At 45.6% G+C, this 18,952-nt stretch overlaps 1 pseudogene; it reads left to right on the top strand.

Moving 5' to 3' along the window:
- The first annotated feature begins 12,218 nt into the window (after positions 1–12,218).
- LOC130854857 (40S ribosomal protein S3a-like) lies at positions 12,219–14,327 on the top strand (annotated as a pseudogene).
- Positions 14,328–18,952: the final 4,625 nt, after the last annotated feature.

Here is an 18,952-nt window from a genome sequence, read left to right as displayed (position 1 = left end):
GCAGATAGGGGGTGGGTGGAGGAAGCCAGCATCTAAGGAGTGGCCCAAAGGCCTACCCAGTGGTCTTCTAGAACATCCCAACCGAGCACTTGCAGGAATCACTGTTTCTCCATGTTTCTCACCATGAGGCATGTGTCAGCAAGCTCCAGCTGAGTGTGTGTATGCGTGTGTGTGTGCATGCGTGCATGCGTGTGTGTGTGTGTGTGTGTGTGTGTGTGTGTGTACCAGGATGGGGTGAAGTCTCATTGGTAGTTTAGAGGAGAGATGCAAAGGCCCCTCTCCTTTTAAATTTGCCACCAAGTTAAACAGTGACTCTGCATCATTCTTTCTTGAAGACTCTGTGGCTGCAGCTGGAAGCCAGCTCCCTCCCTCCTGAGCCTGTAGTTCTTGAGCCACGCTTCTCTTACAAGACTTACCATTCGTCTCTTGGTAACACAGTCAGTCCTACTTCCTCAAATGTAGTGATGTGTGCTTTTGGGGCAGCACCTGGGACAGATTACTGGGTAGAGGAGACACACAACACACCTTAAACAGTGGAATGAGGGGAGGAAGGTGGGACTGATGGATGGACCTGTGCTGGATGTTATGTTCATTCCATGGCTCCGTTAGTGGAATTTCAATCCTCCCCAGTGACTGGGACATTCTCTCCTTCCTTCTGTCCCTGCTGCCAGGGCCATGATGCAGGCTCTAACTAACGTTTGCCTCTTCTCCTCTCATGGTCTGCAAATAATCCCCATCTCCTACCTGCCTCTACTTTAATCCATCCTACATACTCAGTCCGCCTTGATTCTATCCCTCCCCAGCCTTCAAACTTTCCATGGCCCCTGATTCCTCACCAAATCACCCACACTACTCCCAGTGATTCAAGAGCCTTCACACACTGTGGACCCAGAATACTGTTTCCATCCTAACTCACACCACCCCTGACGTGTCAAGTGTCCAACACACTATTTCTCTAAAAATTCACTCCATTTCCTATTTCCATCCCTAAAGTAAAACACTACTCAGCCTTCAGGGCTCAGGTCCAACGTCACTTCCTCTAAGAAGTTTTTGATTTCACATACTGGATGTGATTTCTCTGGCCTTTGAGCTTCTTTGTATTAGACTCTTTACGTGATTGTCCAGTTACTAGATTTGAAGCCCCCGCGGGCAGGAAGGCCAAGTTCATCTTTGCCTCGGAGCTGGCAGCAGAGTGCTGAGAATCAAGCATCCCCCTTGTGGCTGAGTTATATTCGGAGGGAACCAGGTGGCCAGGCTCTCCCGCTGGGGATCTAAGGCTGACAGTCAACACAAGTGTGTCTGCAGCCACTGACCTGAGACGCTGGTGCCAGGGTAAAGGTGGAGAAACCGCAACTCCAACACAAGTAAATATGCACCTATATTAGCTTTCTACGGCTCCACAGCAAAGTACCAGCAATTTACCAGCTGAAAACAATACCCATTAATTAGTTCACAGTTAAACTGTATAAATCAGAAGGCTCGCACAGCACGGCTGGGCGTCTGCGCAGGGTAACACGATGCCGAAATCAAGGTGCTGGCTCAGCTGAGCTCTTGTCCGGAGGCTCTGGGGAAATAGCGCCTTTTTAGTACTTTCTTTTCGGTGGTAGAGTTCAGTTCCTTGCGGTCATGGGCTTGAGGTCCCTGTCATGATTAGGTCAGGGCCCCTGGGATAATCTCCCTCAAGGTCCACTGTGCCATAAACATAACCTAATCTCGCGGGCAAAATCCACCACCTTCACAGGGCGTGCGCACAAGAGGGGAGACAGGAAGTCGGGTCACTTTAGAGTTCTGCCTGTCACGTCACCTTGCGTGTAAATCTGAGATACTGGTGGGATAGCGAAGGCCAGATCACATCTGGGGGCAAATGGCGGCTGGAGAGACCACCATGTTTCTGCAGGGAGCACAGGAAGACACTGCAGAGAAGGGAAAACAGGAGTTCTTGAAGAGTTGGGAGGGGCATAGGATTCCTGCAAAAGGCTTGATGGTACAGGAAGCAGAGGGCTTTCCAGGCAGAGAAGGAGATGAGGAAGAGGATGCAGGGAGGGGCTGAGGGAACCAGAGAGACCAGTGCGGGCAGCAGAAGCAGCTGAGGGAAGGAAACAAGCCCGAGGAGATGCACCTCCAAGTCTGGTGTAGATCAGATGGCAAATGTTGTTCAGGAGACTCGCTTTAAGCTATATTATCATCTCCTGTTAGATTCGTTTCTAGAGGAACTCTCATTCTAGAGATCCCAGGGCAGAGAATTCTGTATGTCTCATTTAAATCACCATTCACTTTCAAACCGTGTCGTTCACTTTGTCAGGTGAAGCCCAAATGTCACTGTTGAAAACTCTGTTGAACTGTGAGGCTACCGAAAAGTCTTTGAAACAAGAGCCAAGCATTAGCCTCCATCCTCTATACCCCACAGATGTACTTGGGGTGGTAGGAGAGGCAGTAGGAAACCTCTGTGGGCAGAAGTCCATTCCTATGATGGGCCCAGATCAAGTCTTAAGACACTCAAGACAATAGCAGGCAGTCATTGACATGTGCTAGAATTTTCCAGCCCTAAAAAAGTGCTTTGAAAGAGCTGGGCTGCCTTTCCAAGGACTTTGAGGAGCAGATAGCAATTTGAACTGAAGAGACACCCAAAGGGAAAGGGTTTGTCCACAGCTGCCACTTCCCAGGAGAACCCAGGACAAACCATGGCAGAGAAGCAAGGCTGCTAGGACTGCCTGACGACACACCCGCTGCAGAGAGTGGGCAAACCCGCTGGGTTGGGGAGGGGGGAGGCCCCAGTCAGGCCAAAAGTTGGGCAGTAGGGTCCCAACATGAGACGGCTCGCTGTGGGCCCACCTGCCCTGGGCCCACCCCACCCACCCTCCACTCCCAGGACAGACCTAGGGCCTGCGGGCTATCCTAGGAAGGGTTGGTTGGCCTGGATCAGGTCTACAAAGCCCAAAGTCTCCTGTAGAGTCTTGAGGAATCTCTGGTGACAACCAGAGCTTATGTTAGTAATGATCCTCCTCTGACCTTTCTGCCCAACCTGGACGTCTCCTCCAGGCTTTATCTAGAATTGAGCAATGTCTGGCTGTATCTTCAATTCCAAGTGGGCTTGTCTGCAATAATTCTTGGTGCCTGCTTTTGTTTCTGAAGACACTCCTTTAACACCTCGAACTCCGTCCTGCTCCTGCTCTGTGAGTGGCAGGAATTAAGCCCTTTAAGAAAAGTCCTTCTGCAGCTTGGAGCTCTGGTTTATCGACTTGCTTGACTCAAGGATTGGTTTACAGGAAAGAATATTCCCAGTGACTCCACCACTAGGGGCTGAGGAACTTTGGAGAAGTCACTGTGCAGCTCTGGGCCTCAATTTCCTCATCTAGACAACAGGGAAACTAGACTAGATCAGTGCTAAGGTGCAAGGGCCCTAACGCGCCGTCGTCTGTGATCTTACCATCTTAGGATTCTCTGGGGAGCTTCAGTTATTCAACTCCTGTTCATTAAGCAACTATCATGTGATAACTTCCATGCTAGATCCTATTTTTTTGTGGGGGCTGTTTCAGACGGGAGGGTAAATTTGGTCTCTATTATTCCATATTGGTCAGAAGCAACAGTCCCAGCAAGCATTTTTGATCATACAAGCCAGTCCTCCCACCCCCAAAGTTAGAACCTGTATCCCCATCAGATTTATGTCTATTTGTAGATGTTAGACACATATACTTGAGAATATGTATAGCAAATGTTAGACATATTATTATTACTAGTAGTAATAGTAAAGCTTAATTCCTTTTTTTATTTTTACATTAAAACACAGATGTAAACAGAAGTTAAAATATTTTCCTTTTGCACCTCAGTGGATCATCTTTGTACTCCACAGGTCTACAGTAGCTCTCAGAAGTTCAGATCGAAGTTTCAAGATCGATTGAAAAAGACATCCAGGATACTTGGTATGGGTAACATTATAAATTTAGTTCTAAAATAAGACAGAAATAGGAGACTGGCACACTTTGGCTGATACCAACTACACCTAAGGTTCTATAAAAATAGTTCTTTAAAAATAGAGTTATATGATCCAGCAATCCTACTCCCGGGCATATGTCCAGAGAAAACCATAATTTGAAAAGACACATGCACCCCAATGTTCATAGCAGCATTATTTACAACAGCCAAGACAAGGAAGGAGCCTAAATGTCCATCGACAGGTGAATGGATAAAGAAGATGTGGTATGTGTATGATGGAATATTACTCAGCCATAAAAAAGAATGAAATTTTGCCATTTGCAGCAACATGGATATAACTAGAGGTTATTATACTAAGGGAAGTCAGAAAGAGAAAGACAAATACCATATGATATCACTTATTTGTGCAATCTAAAATGTGACGAACTTATTTATGAAGCAGAAACAGAGTCACAGACATAGAAAACAAACTTATGGTTACCAAACAGGAAAGGGGGTGGAGGAGAGATGAATTAGGAGTTTGGGATTAGCAGATACAAATTATTATATATAAAACAGATAAACAACAAGGTCCTATTGTATAGCACAGGAAACTACATTCCATATTCTATAATAAACCATCATGGAAGAGAAAATAATAATAAAACAGGGTTTAAAAAATTGCATCCTTTGGTCCTGTGTGGCAAAATTCCTATTACCTTTTCCCTTTATCTTGGTCAGGCCTTATTTCAATGTTGAAAGGGCCCATAAATATTAAATGCATTCTCAGCCCCATACCAGGTAATATGGGTGAATGTAAATGATCTTTGAATACAAACGCCCATCTTGAGTTTAGGTGTATGTGCTTTCCTGCCTGTGCCACAGGTGAGATGCACCAGGATTCCATCTGCATTGCCTTTCTGGGACTGAAGACCTGGCTCACTCCTTTCTTCAACCAGCCCGTTGAGCCCGGCTTTGGACCTTGGCTCACACAGCAGCAGCAGAAAGGAAGCAAGGGGAGGTCAGGCTGGAGAAAGGTGCTGCACAGGCCGAGGCGGCTGTGGAGCTGGGGGTGTTATCACTTTCACTCGGGCGCTGCTTCTCCGGCTGCTGCAGGCACCCCCCATGCTGCCGGCAGAGGGTCCACGCAGCAAACCAGCAGGAAGTAGAATGGTCAGCAGAGAGCGTAAGAAAGAAACCTATCCTTTCTCAGACAGGAGCTTTTATTTCCACCCTGGTCCACAGCTTCAAAGGGCAGCTACCTCACAGGGAGAGTGTCTGACCAAATTCGGTTTGCATGTTTGAAATAAGGAGACCGTTTCTTGATCTCTGAAACCGCGTCCTAGAAGGCCCCGTTCCCAGCAGCCTCGCCGTCCCCCTCTCCACCCCCACCCCCCCACGGTCCAGCTTGCTCCAGCTGTGCTGGCTGACCCTCCAGGCAGGGAGGTGTAGCCAAGAAACTACAGACTTGTCCTCCACTTGGACAATGTTGCAAACCTTTGTATAAGGACAGAATGCACAAGGCGGCATGGGTGAGGTGAGGGAAGAAAAGGGAAGAGCATTTCTGCTTATGAAGGGGACCCTGTTATTCACTGGCCTGGGTGTTTCAGCTGAGCTTTGTGGATTAGGAGGCCAAGTCATGTCAGCACTAGAAACCTCCCGGGTCTCAGTCATATGTGCTACCCCACCTCTTCCCCGCAGCCCAGGCCATTCCTTTCAGAGAACCCTCCCTGTTTCACGCTTTCACAGAGCGAAGCTGTTCTGAGTCTTGGGGTCACACCCAGCTCACACGTCCCAACAGAAGCTGAGGAGAGGTCTGGGGTCCTTCTCTGCGGCCTCCATCTTCAGCCCGGCCCCTGCTTCCGGAGGTGGGCAGGAAGCAGGGCCCACGGTGAGAGCTGGCGCTGGCGCCTGGCCGCGGCAGACCGTCCGTCCTGCCGGGTTGGCCCAGGGCAGGGATGCTGGGCATGTGGGAGCCGGGGCGGCTGTGTGACGTGGGAGACGGTGAGGGCCATGTTCCCATCGTCTAAGTCATGATGACACTGTTAAAAAGGGCTGGTGGGCGGGGGAAAGTGAAAGAAAAAGAACAGGGGGAACAGAAACCAAAGTGGGGCACACAGAAGGATCGAGCAAGAGTAACGGCCAAAGCACGAGCAGAGGCCGGGGCAGGAGACAGGCCTGGAAGAGAACCAGGGAAAGGCAGGATGAGACTGTGGGTAGCAGGAGAGAGATTAGATCAAGGAAAACACAAGGAGACACGAAGGGAAGACATGATCATTTGTTGGAGGAAATGGCATGTAATCTGCCAACACATACACCAACAGAGGGTGTTGGAGGCCTCGTCCACGGACGAGGGTGTATCACCTTCAAAGCCCCAAACACAGGACAGATCGGCCCTGACAAAGAAATGTACGTCTCTGCTTGCTCAAGGCCCCGTGAGACACTTAGGAGGAAAGAAAGAGGCTGTAAGCAGAGGGAAAGGACCAGGGAGATCCACAGATGCCATCACAGCCCTTCCATGAGTTAATCCCCAGGCTGACCTGCCCACGGTCTTGCAGGTGATGCAAAGAAACAGAAGCAATGGCTTTCGGCCTCAAGAAATTCACAATCTGAGAGGAGGGACAAGATGGACATATGCAAAGCAATAAACACGAGCAGTATTACGGGGACTGCTCAGATGAAGACAGTAAAGGATATTGTTTGAAAGAAACAAAGAATGAATAAGATACAGAAATGAACTACAGAAGGGCTTTCCTGACAATGTTTCCATGTGGAAAGTTTTTTGCATGCAGGAATTAAGTGACATGATGTTGGCTGAACTGGATGAAACATTTTAAACTGGGCCAAGAAGGTGACCTGGGCTTGATTACAGCAAAGCACAGGCTCTGAATCAAAAACAAAGAACAGGAGGCATAACTGCCCAATCCGGTCTCCCAGGTGAGTTGGATCTACCTGACATGATATTCAATTCAATATTCAACCTTTAAAAAAACATTGGTGCCCTAGGAGTCACGTTTAGCTTTAAAAGGCAACAAGAAAAGACTGGTGAGATGTCCCTAGAGGAGGCCAGCTTTCTAGCATGGAAGCAAGACGTGCCCTAGTCTGAGACACAAATTGAGATCAAGATCAAATGAAGAGCTGAGGCTGAGGGGAGACCCAGCAGGTGGTTCTATATGCATGTCAAGGAGGCAAGGGCATTTAACTTACGACTGAGAAAAAAGGACAGTGAAGGGAATGACAATTACAACAAACACTGATGAGTGCCTTCCAGGCATCAGTTTACATGATCCGCACTGCCACCCGTGAGGGATTTTATTATTATTATCAGTTATTTTCATTTTACACGTGAGGAAACTCAGACACAGAGATGAAGCAGTGACACAGCAGAGGTTAGCCCAGGACTCGAATTAAATTCCCCGACTCTCTCTGAAGCCATGGAAAATCCAATGTCTCTGTTTCTTCATCTGTAAACATTTGTTACCTAACCTGCTTATAGAGACCTTGTAGCTGATAAAGCCTCTGGGAGGAGACTCGCCGTGGTATCATTATGAGAGTATTAGCATTAATAGGAAGGCCACGCTTTTTCCAGGAATGCTAAATATATGCTCACTTTCTCGTGTTAATACCACAAGGCCTTGCAGAAGTTTACAGAGACTCCTCAAATAAAAACCCCTCCTCTGTGTTCAGGATAGACAATAAGGCCAAGAGAGCCTTCTCTCAAGAGGCGAAAGGTCTCTTTCAGACACCCCCTTACAATTCGTATAATGTTTGGGGGCTGGGACTCTTGTTTCTTATGAAAAGGTTCCCCACTGAGAAGAATGGCCAGGTTTTTGTCTTCGCAAGAGCCTCTCCCACAAGGCCCAATCAGAGGACCACGCCATCTTAGAAATCGGGTTTTGAGTCTCAGAGGCAGCAGATAGAGAAACAGATAGCAAATACATCTGTTTTTACAAGAGCCTGTTGTTCTCTGTACTAACTGCTATAAAAATGACATGAAACTAGCCACACATTAGTTTTGGTTCTCGTGACTAAATCAAGGAATGGCATGATGGTGCTGTGTCATTAGAAATGAAACCAGTTCTTAAACAAGAGAATAGGGCCGACATTTTAATAACCTGAACGATTTCATAGAAAAATCAAAGCTGAAACTTCAACACCCCATCCCTGAACACCTGCTGCTGAAGTTTGGTTCTGAACCAGTGAAACTTCTCTCGCGCGATGAAGACACGAGATGGGCCCTGACTTGTCCAACGCTTGGCGGCCAGGGAAGCCTTCCTTCCACCTGCTGTCCTGCTAGGCTGAAACGTGGGCTCAGTCTTGGCTTCTACAGGACTGACGGTATTTGGCACTTTGAGAAAATACAAGTACCTCATATTTTATTTTTATTTTTTAAAATATGTAACCTTATGTATTTTGAGATATATATATATGACATATTTAGATACATGAATTTTACCCTCCCTGAGGTATTTTCATTCACAACTTTTCAGATGAAGAAACTGAGACCTGAAAGAGGTTAAGTCACTCACCTAGAAGCAGGCAGAACTGGGGTTCTGAACAAAGGTTTCCTTATCTATATCTGCATTGTCTCCAATTTGGCCTTTATCACAACAATAATAATGATGATGTAGTAAACTTACACAGGTTGCCTCCCTAGTGTCCCTCTCCCCCCTTGTCCTGCCGCAGCACCCACACTTTGCCGTGAGGGAAGCACCCCCCTCACAGTCTCCCCTTTCTCTAACAGCGGGATACATCCAGCCCCCAGGGGTAGCCCCGATGCGCTTACGCGGGAGCATCCATCCCCTGGCCGTGGTGATTGGCTCCGGGGTGGGCATACAGCCAGATTCTGGCCAATGGGCTTTGAGGAAATGTTTCCTGGGGCTTCTGGGAAAACGCTTCCTCAGCCCTCTGTGGGTTTACCAGAGGGGACAATCCCCCTTCTCCTGGATGGCGTAGTGAAGAATATACGGTTCAAAACTCCCTCAGCCATCTGTGCCACCAAGAGAAGTGCCAGCCTGAGGACGAACCTGACACACAGCAGAGGCAGTGCTATAAACAAAATGGACACGGAGCTGCACGTCCTGGACTGTGTGCTGGAGTTTTCAGGCCACAAGCGAACGCAATCCCTTTGTTTGCTTAAGCAAGTTTGAGTTTGTTATTCTGTCATGTGAAAAGTCTGAGCCAATGCACACACCACTGGCATCGCTCCCAGTAACATCTGACGGTTGCTTTGGTTTCTCAGTCAAGAGCATGAAACCCATTTGACCAAAAGGACCAACCCTTCAAAATTAATCGGAATTTCTGGAGCACGCCTGTCTCTGGTGCCCGACTTTCCAGAGAGGACTCACATTTTTCTGTTCCTGGGGTTTGGCTCCTTCCTCTTCTGCTCCATGCTGGCTCAGTCTAGGCCCGTCCTGGTCCTCTTTCTGGTCCCTCCACAGGAACAGGAGGTGGCTGCCCTCTGCTGAGGAAGCCGGCAGCCAAGCGGGCAGCCAGCTGCAGACCTCATGCATCAGCGCTGTCAAGAAAACGAGTGTCAAGAAAGGACTTTGCCAAATATATTTTAATATAACATAAAGTCAGGGAGGAGCAGGGTCTTTGGCACATAGTTATATACACGATAACCGCCCCCCACCCCAACTCCCGTTCAGAATGTTAAAACCCAGTGAATTTTGGCTCCCTTCTGAGGATCTTTATTTGCTAGTGATTGGTGCTCACGGGGTTTCAGAGATCTGGCATCCAAGGTGATGAAGTCCCGTGGGTCTGAAAATCTGTGATAAGAACTGGTGTTTGTGATTCTCCTCAATCTCGGTTTCTCTTGAAAAATTCTGTTCTTTCCACTTTTGACCACTATGACTAAGCAGAGGTAGAAACACAGTCTAAACAGTTAAAGAATCCCGTAACTACCTGATACAGTCCAACAGCAGGGAAAGAAGCATACGTGTGCATGGGCGGGGTGTGATGTACAACGGAGGGCTCTCACTGTCCCCACCCACGCCCCCCAGACCCACTCTAGCAGCAAGACTTGCCATCTTCCAAACATGTCTTGACTCAACCATTTCTCTCCATCTTTACGACAAGCATGCAATTTATTCATTCAACACATACACGTTGAAGGTCTGCTGTGTTCCAGGCATTGTTCTAGCGGCTGGGAGGACGAGACTGAAAATGGAACGTGAGCACCTGTCCTTGTGATTCTTCCTGCATGGGCCTCTCTCTGCACGCCCCTTCTCACTGACTGGCCTCGGCTTCCTCGTTTGCCCTCTCCCTCCATTCTCCACACAGGAGCCGGAAAGATCTTCTTTAATATCAACACTTCCCTGTTTGAAACCCTCCAATGACTTCCCATTGCTCCTCGGCCCTGGCCCTGTTCGTGGGCTGCACACCTCCTTACATTTTCAGCCTCTTCTCACATTCTAGGTTCATTCCCTACAGACACCCTGGCCTCCTTTCTGACCCTCAAGTATGTTATGGGTTTTTCATTTTTCAGAGCTTTCAATCTGCCTTTATTTCCTTCTAAAACAGTGACTTTCAAACTTTTATTTTTTTGACAGTAATTCCCAGTAGGAAATATTTTATATCATGAACCAGTAAATACATCAACCTATACACATAAAGGCAACATTAGTTTTACATGATAATACTACTGGCATGTTCTATTCCTTTTTTAAAAAGCTGGTCATGACCCACTAACCTGCAGTCTAAAAACACTCCTCCCTCTGCTCTTTGAATGGCTGAATTGTTCTCATCCTTTGACCTTCTATCTAAATGTTAGCTACTCATGGGGGCCGTCTCCGGCCATCTGATTTAACCCAGGTCCCTGACTTAGGTTATTTTTCATCTGAGGGCCTTGTCCCTTGGCTTTGAAGCATGTATCAAAGTTATAATTATATATTTATCCTTTGAGACTTGCTCTTTGTCTGTCTCGCAGGCCACATCTCCAGCTTTTGAAGGTAGGCACTTGTGTGCTCTGTTCTCCACTGTATATCCCACGTCTGGTTCAATGGTTGACTGAGCGGGTGGGTAAGTGATGCTGAAATCTGGATTGAAAAACAGGCCGAACAGATTCCCCAATAAAAGGAACCAGGGATCCCTGGAGAAATGGCTGATTCTAGGGCTGGGGCAGGAAATGTACAGCAGTGCCAGAAAGCAAAGAAATACTCAAAAACAAAAGGATGGGGCATGTCAAAGGGACACAGGAGCCAAGAACTCCCAACAGCCAGAATGGGAACAATTTGAGCAGCAAAATAAATAGCCTAATATCAGATTATAACCCAAGTCTTTAAATAAATATGCATGAGAGTCTATACTGATATAAGTGATTGACTAAATAAATAAATGGAGGGGGACAGATCCATCTTTCTTACAGAAGAATTTGAATGATTTATATACATACTACTCTCCAGGAGGTGGAGCTGAATTCTCCCCACCCCCATCCCTTTGAAGGGAGGAAGTACTGTACTTAGTGACTTGCTTCCAAACAACAGAGCAGGTAAAAGGGAAACGGTCACTTTCAGTGGGGAAACCTGGCAAACAGTACCTTGGCCAGGTGTTCAAGATCGATTTCACCATCCCGTCGTGTGGATGGCGTGTACCCCCACTATGATGTGAGAAGGGCACTTCACCTCTGCTGGCTTCCTCATATAGTCCACAACCCCAGTGTAACCATGAAAAAAGCATCCGAGAAACCCAACTCGAGGGGCCTTCTACAAAGAACTTTCAACTCTGTCAAAACTTCATGAGAAACAAGACTCAAAACTATCACAGACCGGAGGGATCAAGGAGACTGGACAACCACTTGTGGTGTGGCATCCTACATGAGACCCTGGACCAGAAAAAGGAAATCAGTGGAAAAGCTGAGGAAATCTGAATAAGATATGGACTTTAGTTAATAATAATGTATCAATATTGGTTCATTAATTGTGACAAATATACCACTGTAATGTCAGATGCTAACGACAGGAAGAGCTGGCTGAGGGGTATATGGGAACTCTGTACATGATCTTTGCAACTACTCTGTGAATAAAAAACTGTTCTCAAATTAAAAACTTACTTTAAAAAAAAAGTTCAGCCTTAATGTGAAGAGCCAGGCCTTCATTCAGTTGCTTTTATGGAAGTGCCCACAAAGTACTTCCAACTCTGCTGGGCACAAAGAAGACACTTAGACACATGGGAGATGAACAGATGCATATACACAAGGCAAGGCATCCAGGGTGGTGAAGCACGCAGGTCTGCAGGTTGACTAAAGAGGGGAGGGTGTGTGTGTGTGTTGGGGGGGGGAGTGGGGGGGTGGGGGGAGGCTGGTAATGAGAGAAAGCAATGGCCAGAATGAGGAAGGAAGGAAGGACGGGCTGGCTTCGGTGAGGTGGAGCCAGCCATTCCCCAGTGGAATGTAAGCTTCCTGAAGGCAGGAACCTTGTCTGTCTTCTCATACCTCTAGGAGCAGAACTGTGCCTGGAACACAGTGAATGTTCAAAAATGTGTATTGAATAGAGGAGAGACTAGACAAACAAAGTCCTGCTGGAACTCCACTTGAACTCCAGAACCACTACTGCCACGAGTCTCCCAAATGCCCACTGGATTTGCATTTTTGTACGTGGTGATGCTTGTGTTTGCATCATCAAAGGTCTTCTGGAAAGCATGCAGATGTTACTAGCATTGGTTCTAATTAATTAGCAACGGCTCTATTGTTCACCCACAGGCATGGAAGTGCCTTGGAGCATTTCTTGATGGTATTAACTGGTAGGTCTGCTGATACCCAGGAGTGAATGGCATCTCCTCTTTGCTCTGTTCTAGCATCCTGTTAAACCCAGCAGGGGCTCCTAAAATTCTAAGAATGGAGAGTTAGCAGGGGCTTCAAGCTTTGATACGGTCTCTACAAATATAAGGAAATAGATTAGGGGAATGCTGAATTTCCCTGTAGGCATCTACTGACATTCCTCCTTAATGGTCCTAAATGCTCAATATATTCACTTGCATATTACTTTCTGAAGAAAAATTCAAATTTGGGGAAAATTATGGAAAAATCATGCCTAATTATGTAGCTATTAAGAATAGGGCAGACTATATGTATTAACGTGAACTAGTCTCCAGAACACACAAAGTAAAGCTGCTCTCTCAAGTAGACACCAGACACCGGGTAACAGAGGGCAGTTCTGTGAGACGGCACGGGAGGGCGGAGACTTTCACTGTACACTCTTGGAACCTTTTGAATTTAGCACGCGTGCAAAGCATCACAAATGGAAAAAACTTTAAAAAATGATTCCAGAGGAAGAACATTTTGAATTCTGCCTGCAAGTTATGATAATCTCCTTTTCCGATCTATGCTTGATCATCTTTGAGTCTCTGCTTTCTGCAGGATCTGACCCCTCTCAGGTGACAGGCAGGCTACTGCACCTGTCTAGTCCTGGCTTTTAACAACATCTCGAATAAGCTTTTACGTGAAGTGACAGAAGTACGCTGATGGGATTGAAAGAGGAAGACATGCATCCTAGTTTACGCATTCAAAACTAGGAATTAATTTTTAAAAAATAAGTCCTATGGTCTTCTTGTAAACAGCATGCTGACATTATATTGCAGTTTTCTGCTAAAAGCATTACTTTGGCTTTTTGGCTCTCGGAACAGCACCACGGTGGTCGCCAAGAACAAGCATCTTATGAATAAGTGGCAAAAAGGGAGCTAAGAAGAAAGTGGCTGACTCATCTTCTAAGAAAGATTGGTATTATGTGAAAGCACTAGCTATGTGTCAATATAAGAAATATTGGGAAAACACTAGTCACAAGAACTCAAGGAACCAAAATCACACCTGATGACCTTACAGCTTTGTGTTTCTGAAGTGAGCCTTGCTGATCTGCAGAATGAGGAGGTTGCATTTGGAAAATGCACGCTAATTACTGAAGGTGTTCAGGGCAAAAACTTCCTGACTAATTTCCATGGCATGGATCTTACCTGTGAGAAAATGTGCTCCATGGTCAGAAAATGGCAAACCATGGTTGAAGCTCACATGGGTGTCAAGACTACTCATGGTTATTTGCTTTGTCTATTCTGTGTGAGTTTTACTAAAAAAATGTAACAATCAGATTCAAAAAACCTCTTATGCTCAGCAAAAAACAAGTCTGCCAAATCCAGAAGAAGATGATGGAAACCATAACCCAAGAGGTGAAGACAAATGACTTGAAAGAAGTGGTCAATAAATTGATTCCAGACAGCATGGGAAAAGGCTTGCCAGTCTACTTATCTGCTCTATGATGTCTTTGCTAGAAAAGTAAAAATGCTTGAAGAAGCCCAAGTTTGAACTGGGGGAGTTCATGGAGCGTCATGGAGAACGAAGTTCTGGAAAAGCTGCAGGGGATGAGACAGGTGCGGAAGTCGAATGGGCTGATGGATACGAGCCAGCAGTCCAAGAATCTGTTTAAAATTTAGACTATTAATGATGACAAACAAAAGCTCTTATTCGTGAAAAAAGGCATTACTTTGTTAAATGTAAACATTTAGAAAAGCATCTCTAGACCATTAATAATGAATCACACTAATACCCTAACAACATTTGTAGAAAAGACCTGAGATGTCCCTTTGAATCGACAAACAATAGATCCCTCAAGAAGATAACTGATCAATAATTGACTTACATCACTTTCATCAAGATCACATTCTCCTTTTAAGCAATTTTCTGTTTTCTCACATTCCAAAACAACATGGTTTCAAATTCTGAAGACAACTCTTTTCTTAGTACTGAGAAAATTAATGTTTGAGATACACATGAGCATTTTGAGTTCTTTAAAATTAGAACACATTTGTGATAAGATGTATTTCAATCTTATTTTAGCTAACTTCAGAAGAAAGGGTGTTCAGTATTTCTTGCATAAATTTCATTACAAGGTTAAGCCAATGTAAAATATTTACATTCAGCTACCACTACAAAAAAAAAAAGCTTCCTGGAAGCAAAGATGGAAGGTCTAAGACAGCAGCAGCCGCACCCCTGGGGTGTGTGTTGGAAATGCAGACCCTCAGGCCCTATCCCACCTCCTCTTCATAATCCGCATTCAAACAGGCAGTGATTCCCACGCTAGTTGCAGTTTGAGAAGCTGCTGGGCTAAGAAATTTTAATTATCTTCAAACTCAGGCTATACTCTTTTTTTTTTTATAAATTTTATTTTATTTATTTTTATTGGCTGTGTTGGGTCTTCGTTGCTGCACGTGGGCTTTCTCTAGTTGCGGCAAGCAGGGGCTACTCTTTGTTGTGGTGCACGGGCTCCTCATTGCCATGGCTTCTCTTGTTGCGGAGCATGGGCTTTGGGCTTCAGTAGTTGCGGCACATGGGCTCAATAATTGTGGCACATGGGCTTAGTTGCTCCACGGCATGTGGGATCTTCCTGGAGCAGGGATCAAACCTGTGTCCCCTGCATTGGCAGGCGGATTCTTAACCACTGTGCCACCTAGGAAGCCCTCAGGTTATACTCTTTAGTGAACACTGGATATAACTTTTAGTAATAAGGACAATGTGACTTTTTTATTTTTATTTTTTAGACCAGAGAGTCACACTTATCAGAAATGACTGCAATTAATAATCACTGTTCCCACCCTCCTCCTCTTACTTGTGAAACATCCTTCCTCTTTTCTGAGTTCATCCCCTCCACCTGCTCCAAGACCATCTATCATTCCTTCCTCCAGGATGACTACCCTCTTTTCCCACTGATTCCCACCCTTTCACCTATGAACACACTGATGTCTCCTTTATGCATCACACACACACACACACACACACACACATTCTCTCTTTCTCTCCACCATGCTAACAGCTCAGCTACAATCTTTTCTTCCCCATCACTAAATTTCTCAAGAGTCGCCTGCATGCAACGTGACAGCCATCAGACCCGAATTAGCTCTGTTGAAGGTCCCAAGTATTTAACTGCCAAATCCCAAGGCCTGGTGCCTGTTACTTCCTTAGACCTCTCTGTCATTTTTATTAATTCTTTCTCTGGCACTATTGTCTCTGGCATCTGCCCTTCTTCCTCTTTTTGCCACTCAAGCATGGGCATTCCCCTCAGCTTAGCCCAAGGTCTTCTCTTCTCTTCCCACTCTATACCTCTGCTGTGTTCTTCCCTCCCTTCACCTGCTTCTGCTCCAAAAGTCACCTCTACACAGAAAACTTCCCTGATGGTATCTTCAGCCCTGGCCTCTCTCTAGAACTCCAATAGCCTCCTCTTATTTTCATTCATTTAATATTTATTGAGAGCCTATGATATGCTACTGCACTGTGCTAGGCACTGGTGAACAAAAAAGATTCATCCCTGCCCTCGTGGCACTTATAGCCTATCAGGTGCCACAGATGTGGGGCAATGAATACAAGTGAGATAAATACTAAGGAAAAGTAAAGAGTGAGCTAGGGGAGAGAATAACTAAACCCAGTTGGGAAGCAGGGTTTCCAGTTAAAATACAAGATGTCCAGTTACAGTTGAATTTCAGATAACTAAATTTTTTTTTCAATATAAGTAAGCCCCAAATATTGCAAGGGACATACTTATACTAAAAAATTGTTTATTTTAATAAACAAGGTGCCTTGTATTTAAAACATCTTGTATTTTAATCTGCTACATCTAGCAACCCTACCAGGAAGGGACTGCGCAGTTGAAGGAAGTCCTGAGGAACTGAGAGAAAGGATACATAGGAATTAGCACACTAAAGGGAGGACATCCCAGGGATAAGGAATAGTCGAGGCAAGAGTTTGTAATAATAGAAAGCTTCATGATTTTGAGAATCTGAAAGAGGTAGAGCATGGTTGGATCATGAAGAAGAGGAAGAGTATTGGGGAAGAAATTGAGCGGGGAGAAGCCCGGTCTTGCAAAGCCTGGGTGCGGTAAGAATTCTGGAGCCCCCTAAAGACAACAGGAAGCCATTTCAAGATTTCAAGCGGAAGAGAAAACGAACCTAAAATGGTTCTGTACCAATGTCAACATTGCGGGGGGGGGGGGGGGGGGGGGGCGGGGGATGGGGGTGTTCCCCGCACCACCCATAAGCAATTTTCTGGATACCAGCAGAGTATAATTCAACTCAATTCTAACACCATCTGCCCAGAAACAGCATCCCTTTCCACAGCTTAAGGGTTAGGTCCCACAAGATTGCCTCCCTCCCCCTGCCACACTTCAGACACCAGCTGCAAGCCCAGGTTGCCGCCTGGCTTCTGACCGACCCGCTGTAGATCAGGGGTTCTCACGACTCTTCTTTTCATGTAATTCGCTAGAACAGCTCACAAAACTCAGAGTGACATTTTGTTTTCTAGATTACCAGTTTATTGTAAAAGGATATAACCAGGGAACAGCCAGATAAGAAAAATGCATAGGGCAAGGTACGTGGGAAGCGGTGCCGTTCTCTCCGAATGTCCATGAATTCACCCACCAGGAAGCTCTCAGAAGCTTTCGGGTTTTTACGGCGGCATCATTGACCAATGGTGATTGAGTCCATCTCCAGCCTCTCTTCTCCTCCCTGGAGGTCAAGGTGGAGTAGGACTGAAAGTTCCAAACCTCTAATCACATGACTGGTTCTCCCAGCAACCAGCCCCACCCTTAGATGTGGTTCAACAGTCATCAATAAGAGAACAAAGAAAGACATCTTGCTTGTTCTCATCACTAGGAAATTCCCAGTTTTAGGAGCTCTAGGCTGGAAAGGGGAAAAAGATACATATATATTTCTTAGTATAAATCACAATGTCACAGGACCTGAGCTGAAGCTTTAAATGATCTTTCTGGCTGCCAGATGGAGAAAGGAATTGAAGGGCCAGGAGTGGATACAGGAACTCCATTTCTGAGGTTACTCTGATAGTCAAGAGGTGTTAGTGACTTGATCTTGGCAGCCTTTCTCTCATTGGTCTCCCAGATTCAACCTGTAGTGAACCTCTCTACAGGATGCTACCAGAACTCGAGGATGGAAGATGCCTTAGAGGACTGGGGCGGGGAGGGTGGGGGGGGACTCGAGGCGGGGGGAGTCAAGGAAGGGAGGGAATACGGGGATATGTGTATAAAAACAGATGATTGAACTTGGTGTACCCCCCAAAAAATAATAAATAAATAAATAAAATTAAAAAAAAAAAGATTAGGCAATGGTGTGATAGACTTGGTTTGTGAGAGCAACTGTTAAATTTTCAGAAATTTTGCAGCTACTTGTTAAGCAGCCATTATTAAAAATTAAACTACATAAATTTATAATTGAATGAATTACAACAAAGGTAATAAATACTCAAAAAAAAAAAAAAAGATGCTACCAGAGTCATCATCTCAAAAGGTTGCTCTAAACATATGGTCTAACTACTAAAAATATTCAGTGGCTCTTGTTGCAAAGAAAATCTCATTTCCTTAGCCTGGTACTCAAGGCTTTCTATAGTCTTGTCAAAATAGATCTTTCCTGTCTTATCTTTTGTTCTCTCCTGCAAGTGACTCAGCCCAACTGGACAGTCTTTTCTCTAAGCTTTTATTCATACGGCTCTATCTGGCTGTTGCTCACTCTCCTTCCCTCTTTCCTCACTTTCTTGAAGAAAGAATTTCTCTTTCTTCAAGCTCCGTCTCAAAAGCCTTCTTCAAGAAGGCTTTTCCTAACCTACTCAGATAGAAGTTGTAGAAACTTACACGATCAACAAATATTTAATGAGGCCCTGTGATGTGTCAAGCATCATCAGACGTGTGGGGATGAAGAGAAGAATGTCCCTGCCCCCTCGGAGTTTACATTCTGTGTGAGACCAAAAGTAAGCTAAGGCAACCGCAGGAAGTGGGTGAGGGAGTGGACTCAGCCCGTTTTGCCTGGGTTTAAACCCTAGATCTATTACCCACCTCGCGATGCTGGTATAGTAACTTAATTGTCCTGTGCCTCAGTTTCCCCAAGGGGATAAAACCAGTAACTATCTCATAAAGCTCTGAAACTAAATGAGTTAATACTGGAAAAGCATTTACAACAGTGCCTGGGACATTGTAGTACACACTAAATAACTGTTAGCCATGCATCGTGCGGAGTCCCTGGAGGGAGAACCATCTTGGCATATTTAAAGGACAAG

Source organism: Hippopotamus amphibius, chromosome 6, assembly GCF_030028045.1.
Source record: "Hippopotamus amphibius kiboko isolate mHipAmp2 chromosome 6, mHipAmp2.hap2, whole genome shotgun sequence".
Taxonomy (NCBI): Eukaryota; Metazoa; Chordata; class Mammalia; order Artiodactyla; family Hippopotamidae; genus Hippopotamus; species Hippopotamus amphibius.
This window is presented reverse-complemented; position numbering and strand designations above follow the sequence as displayed.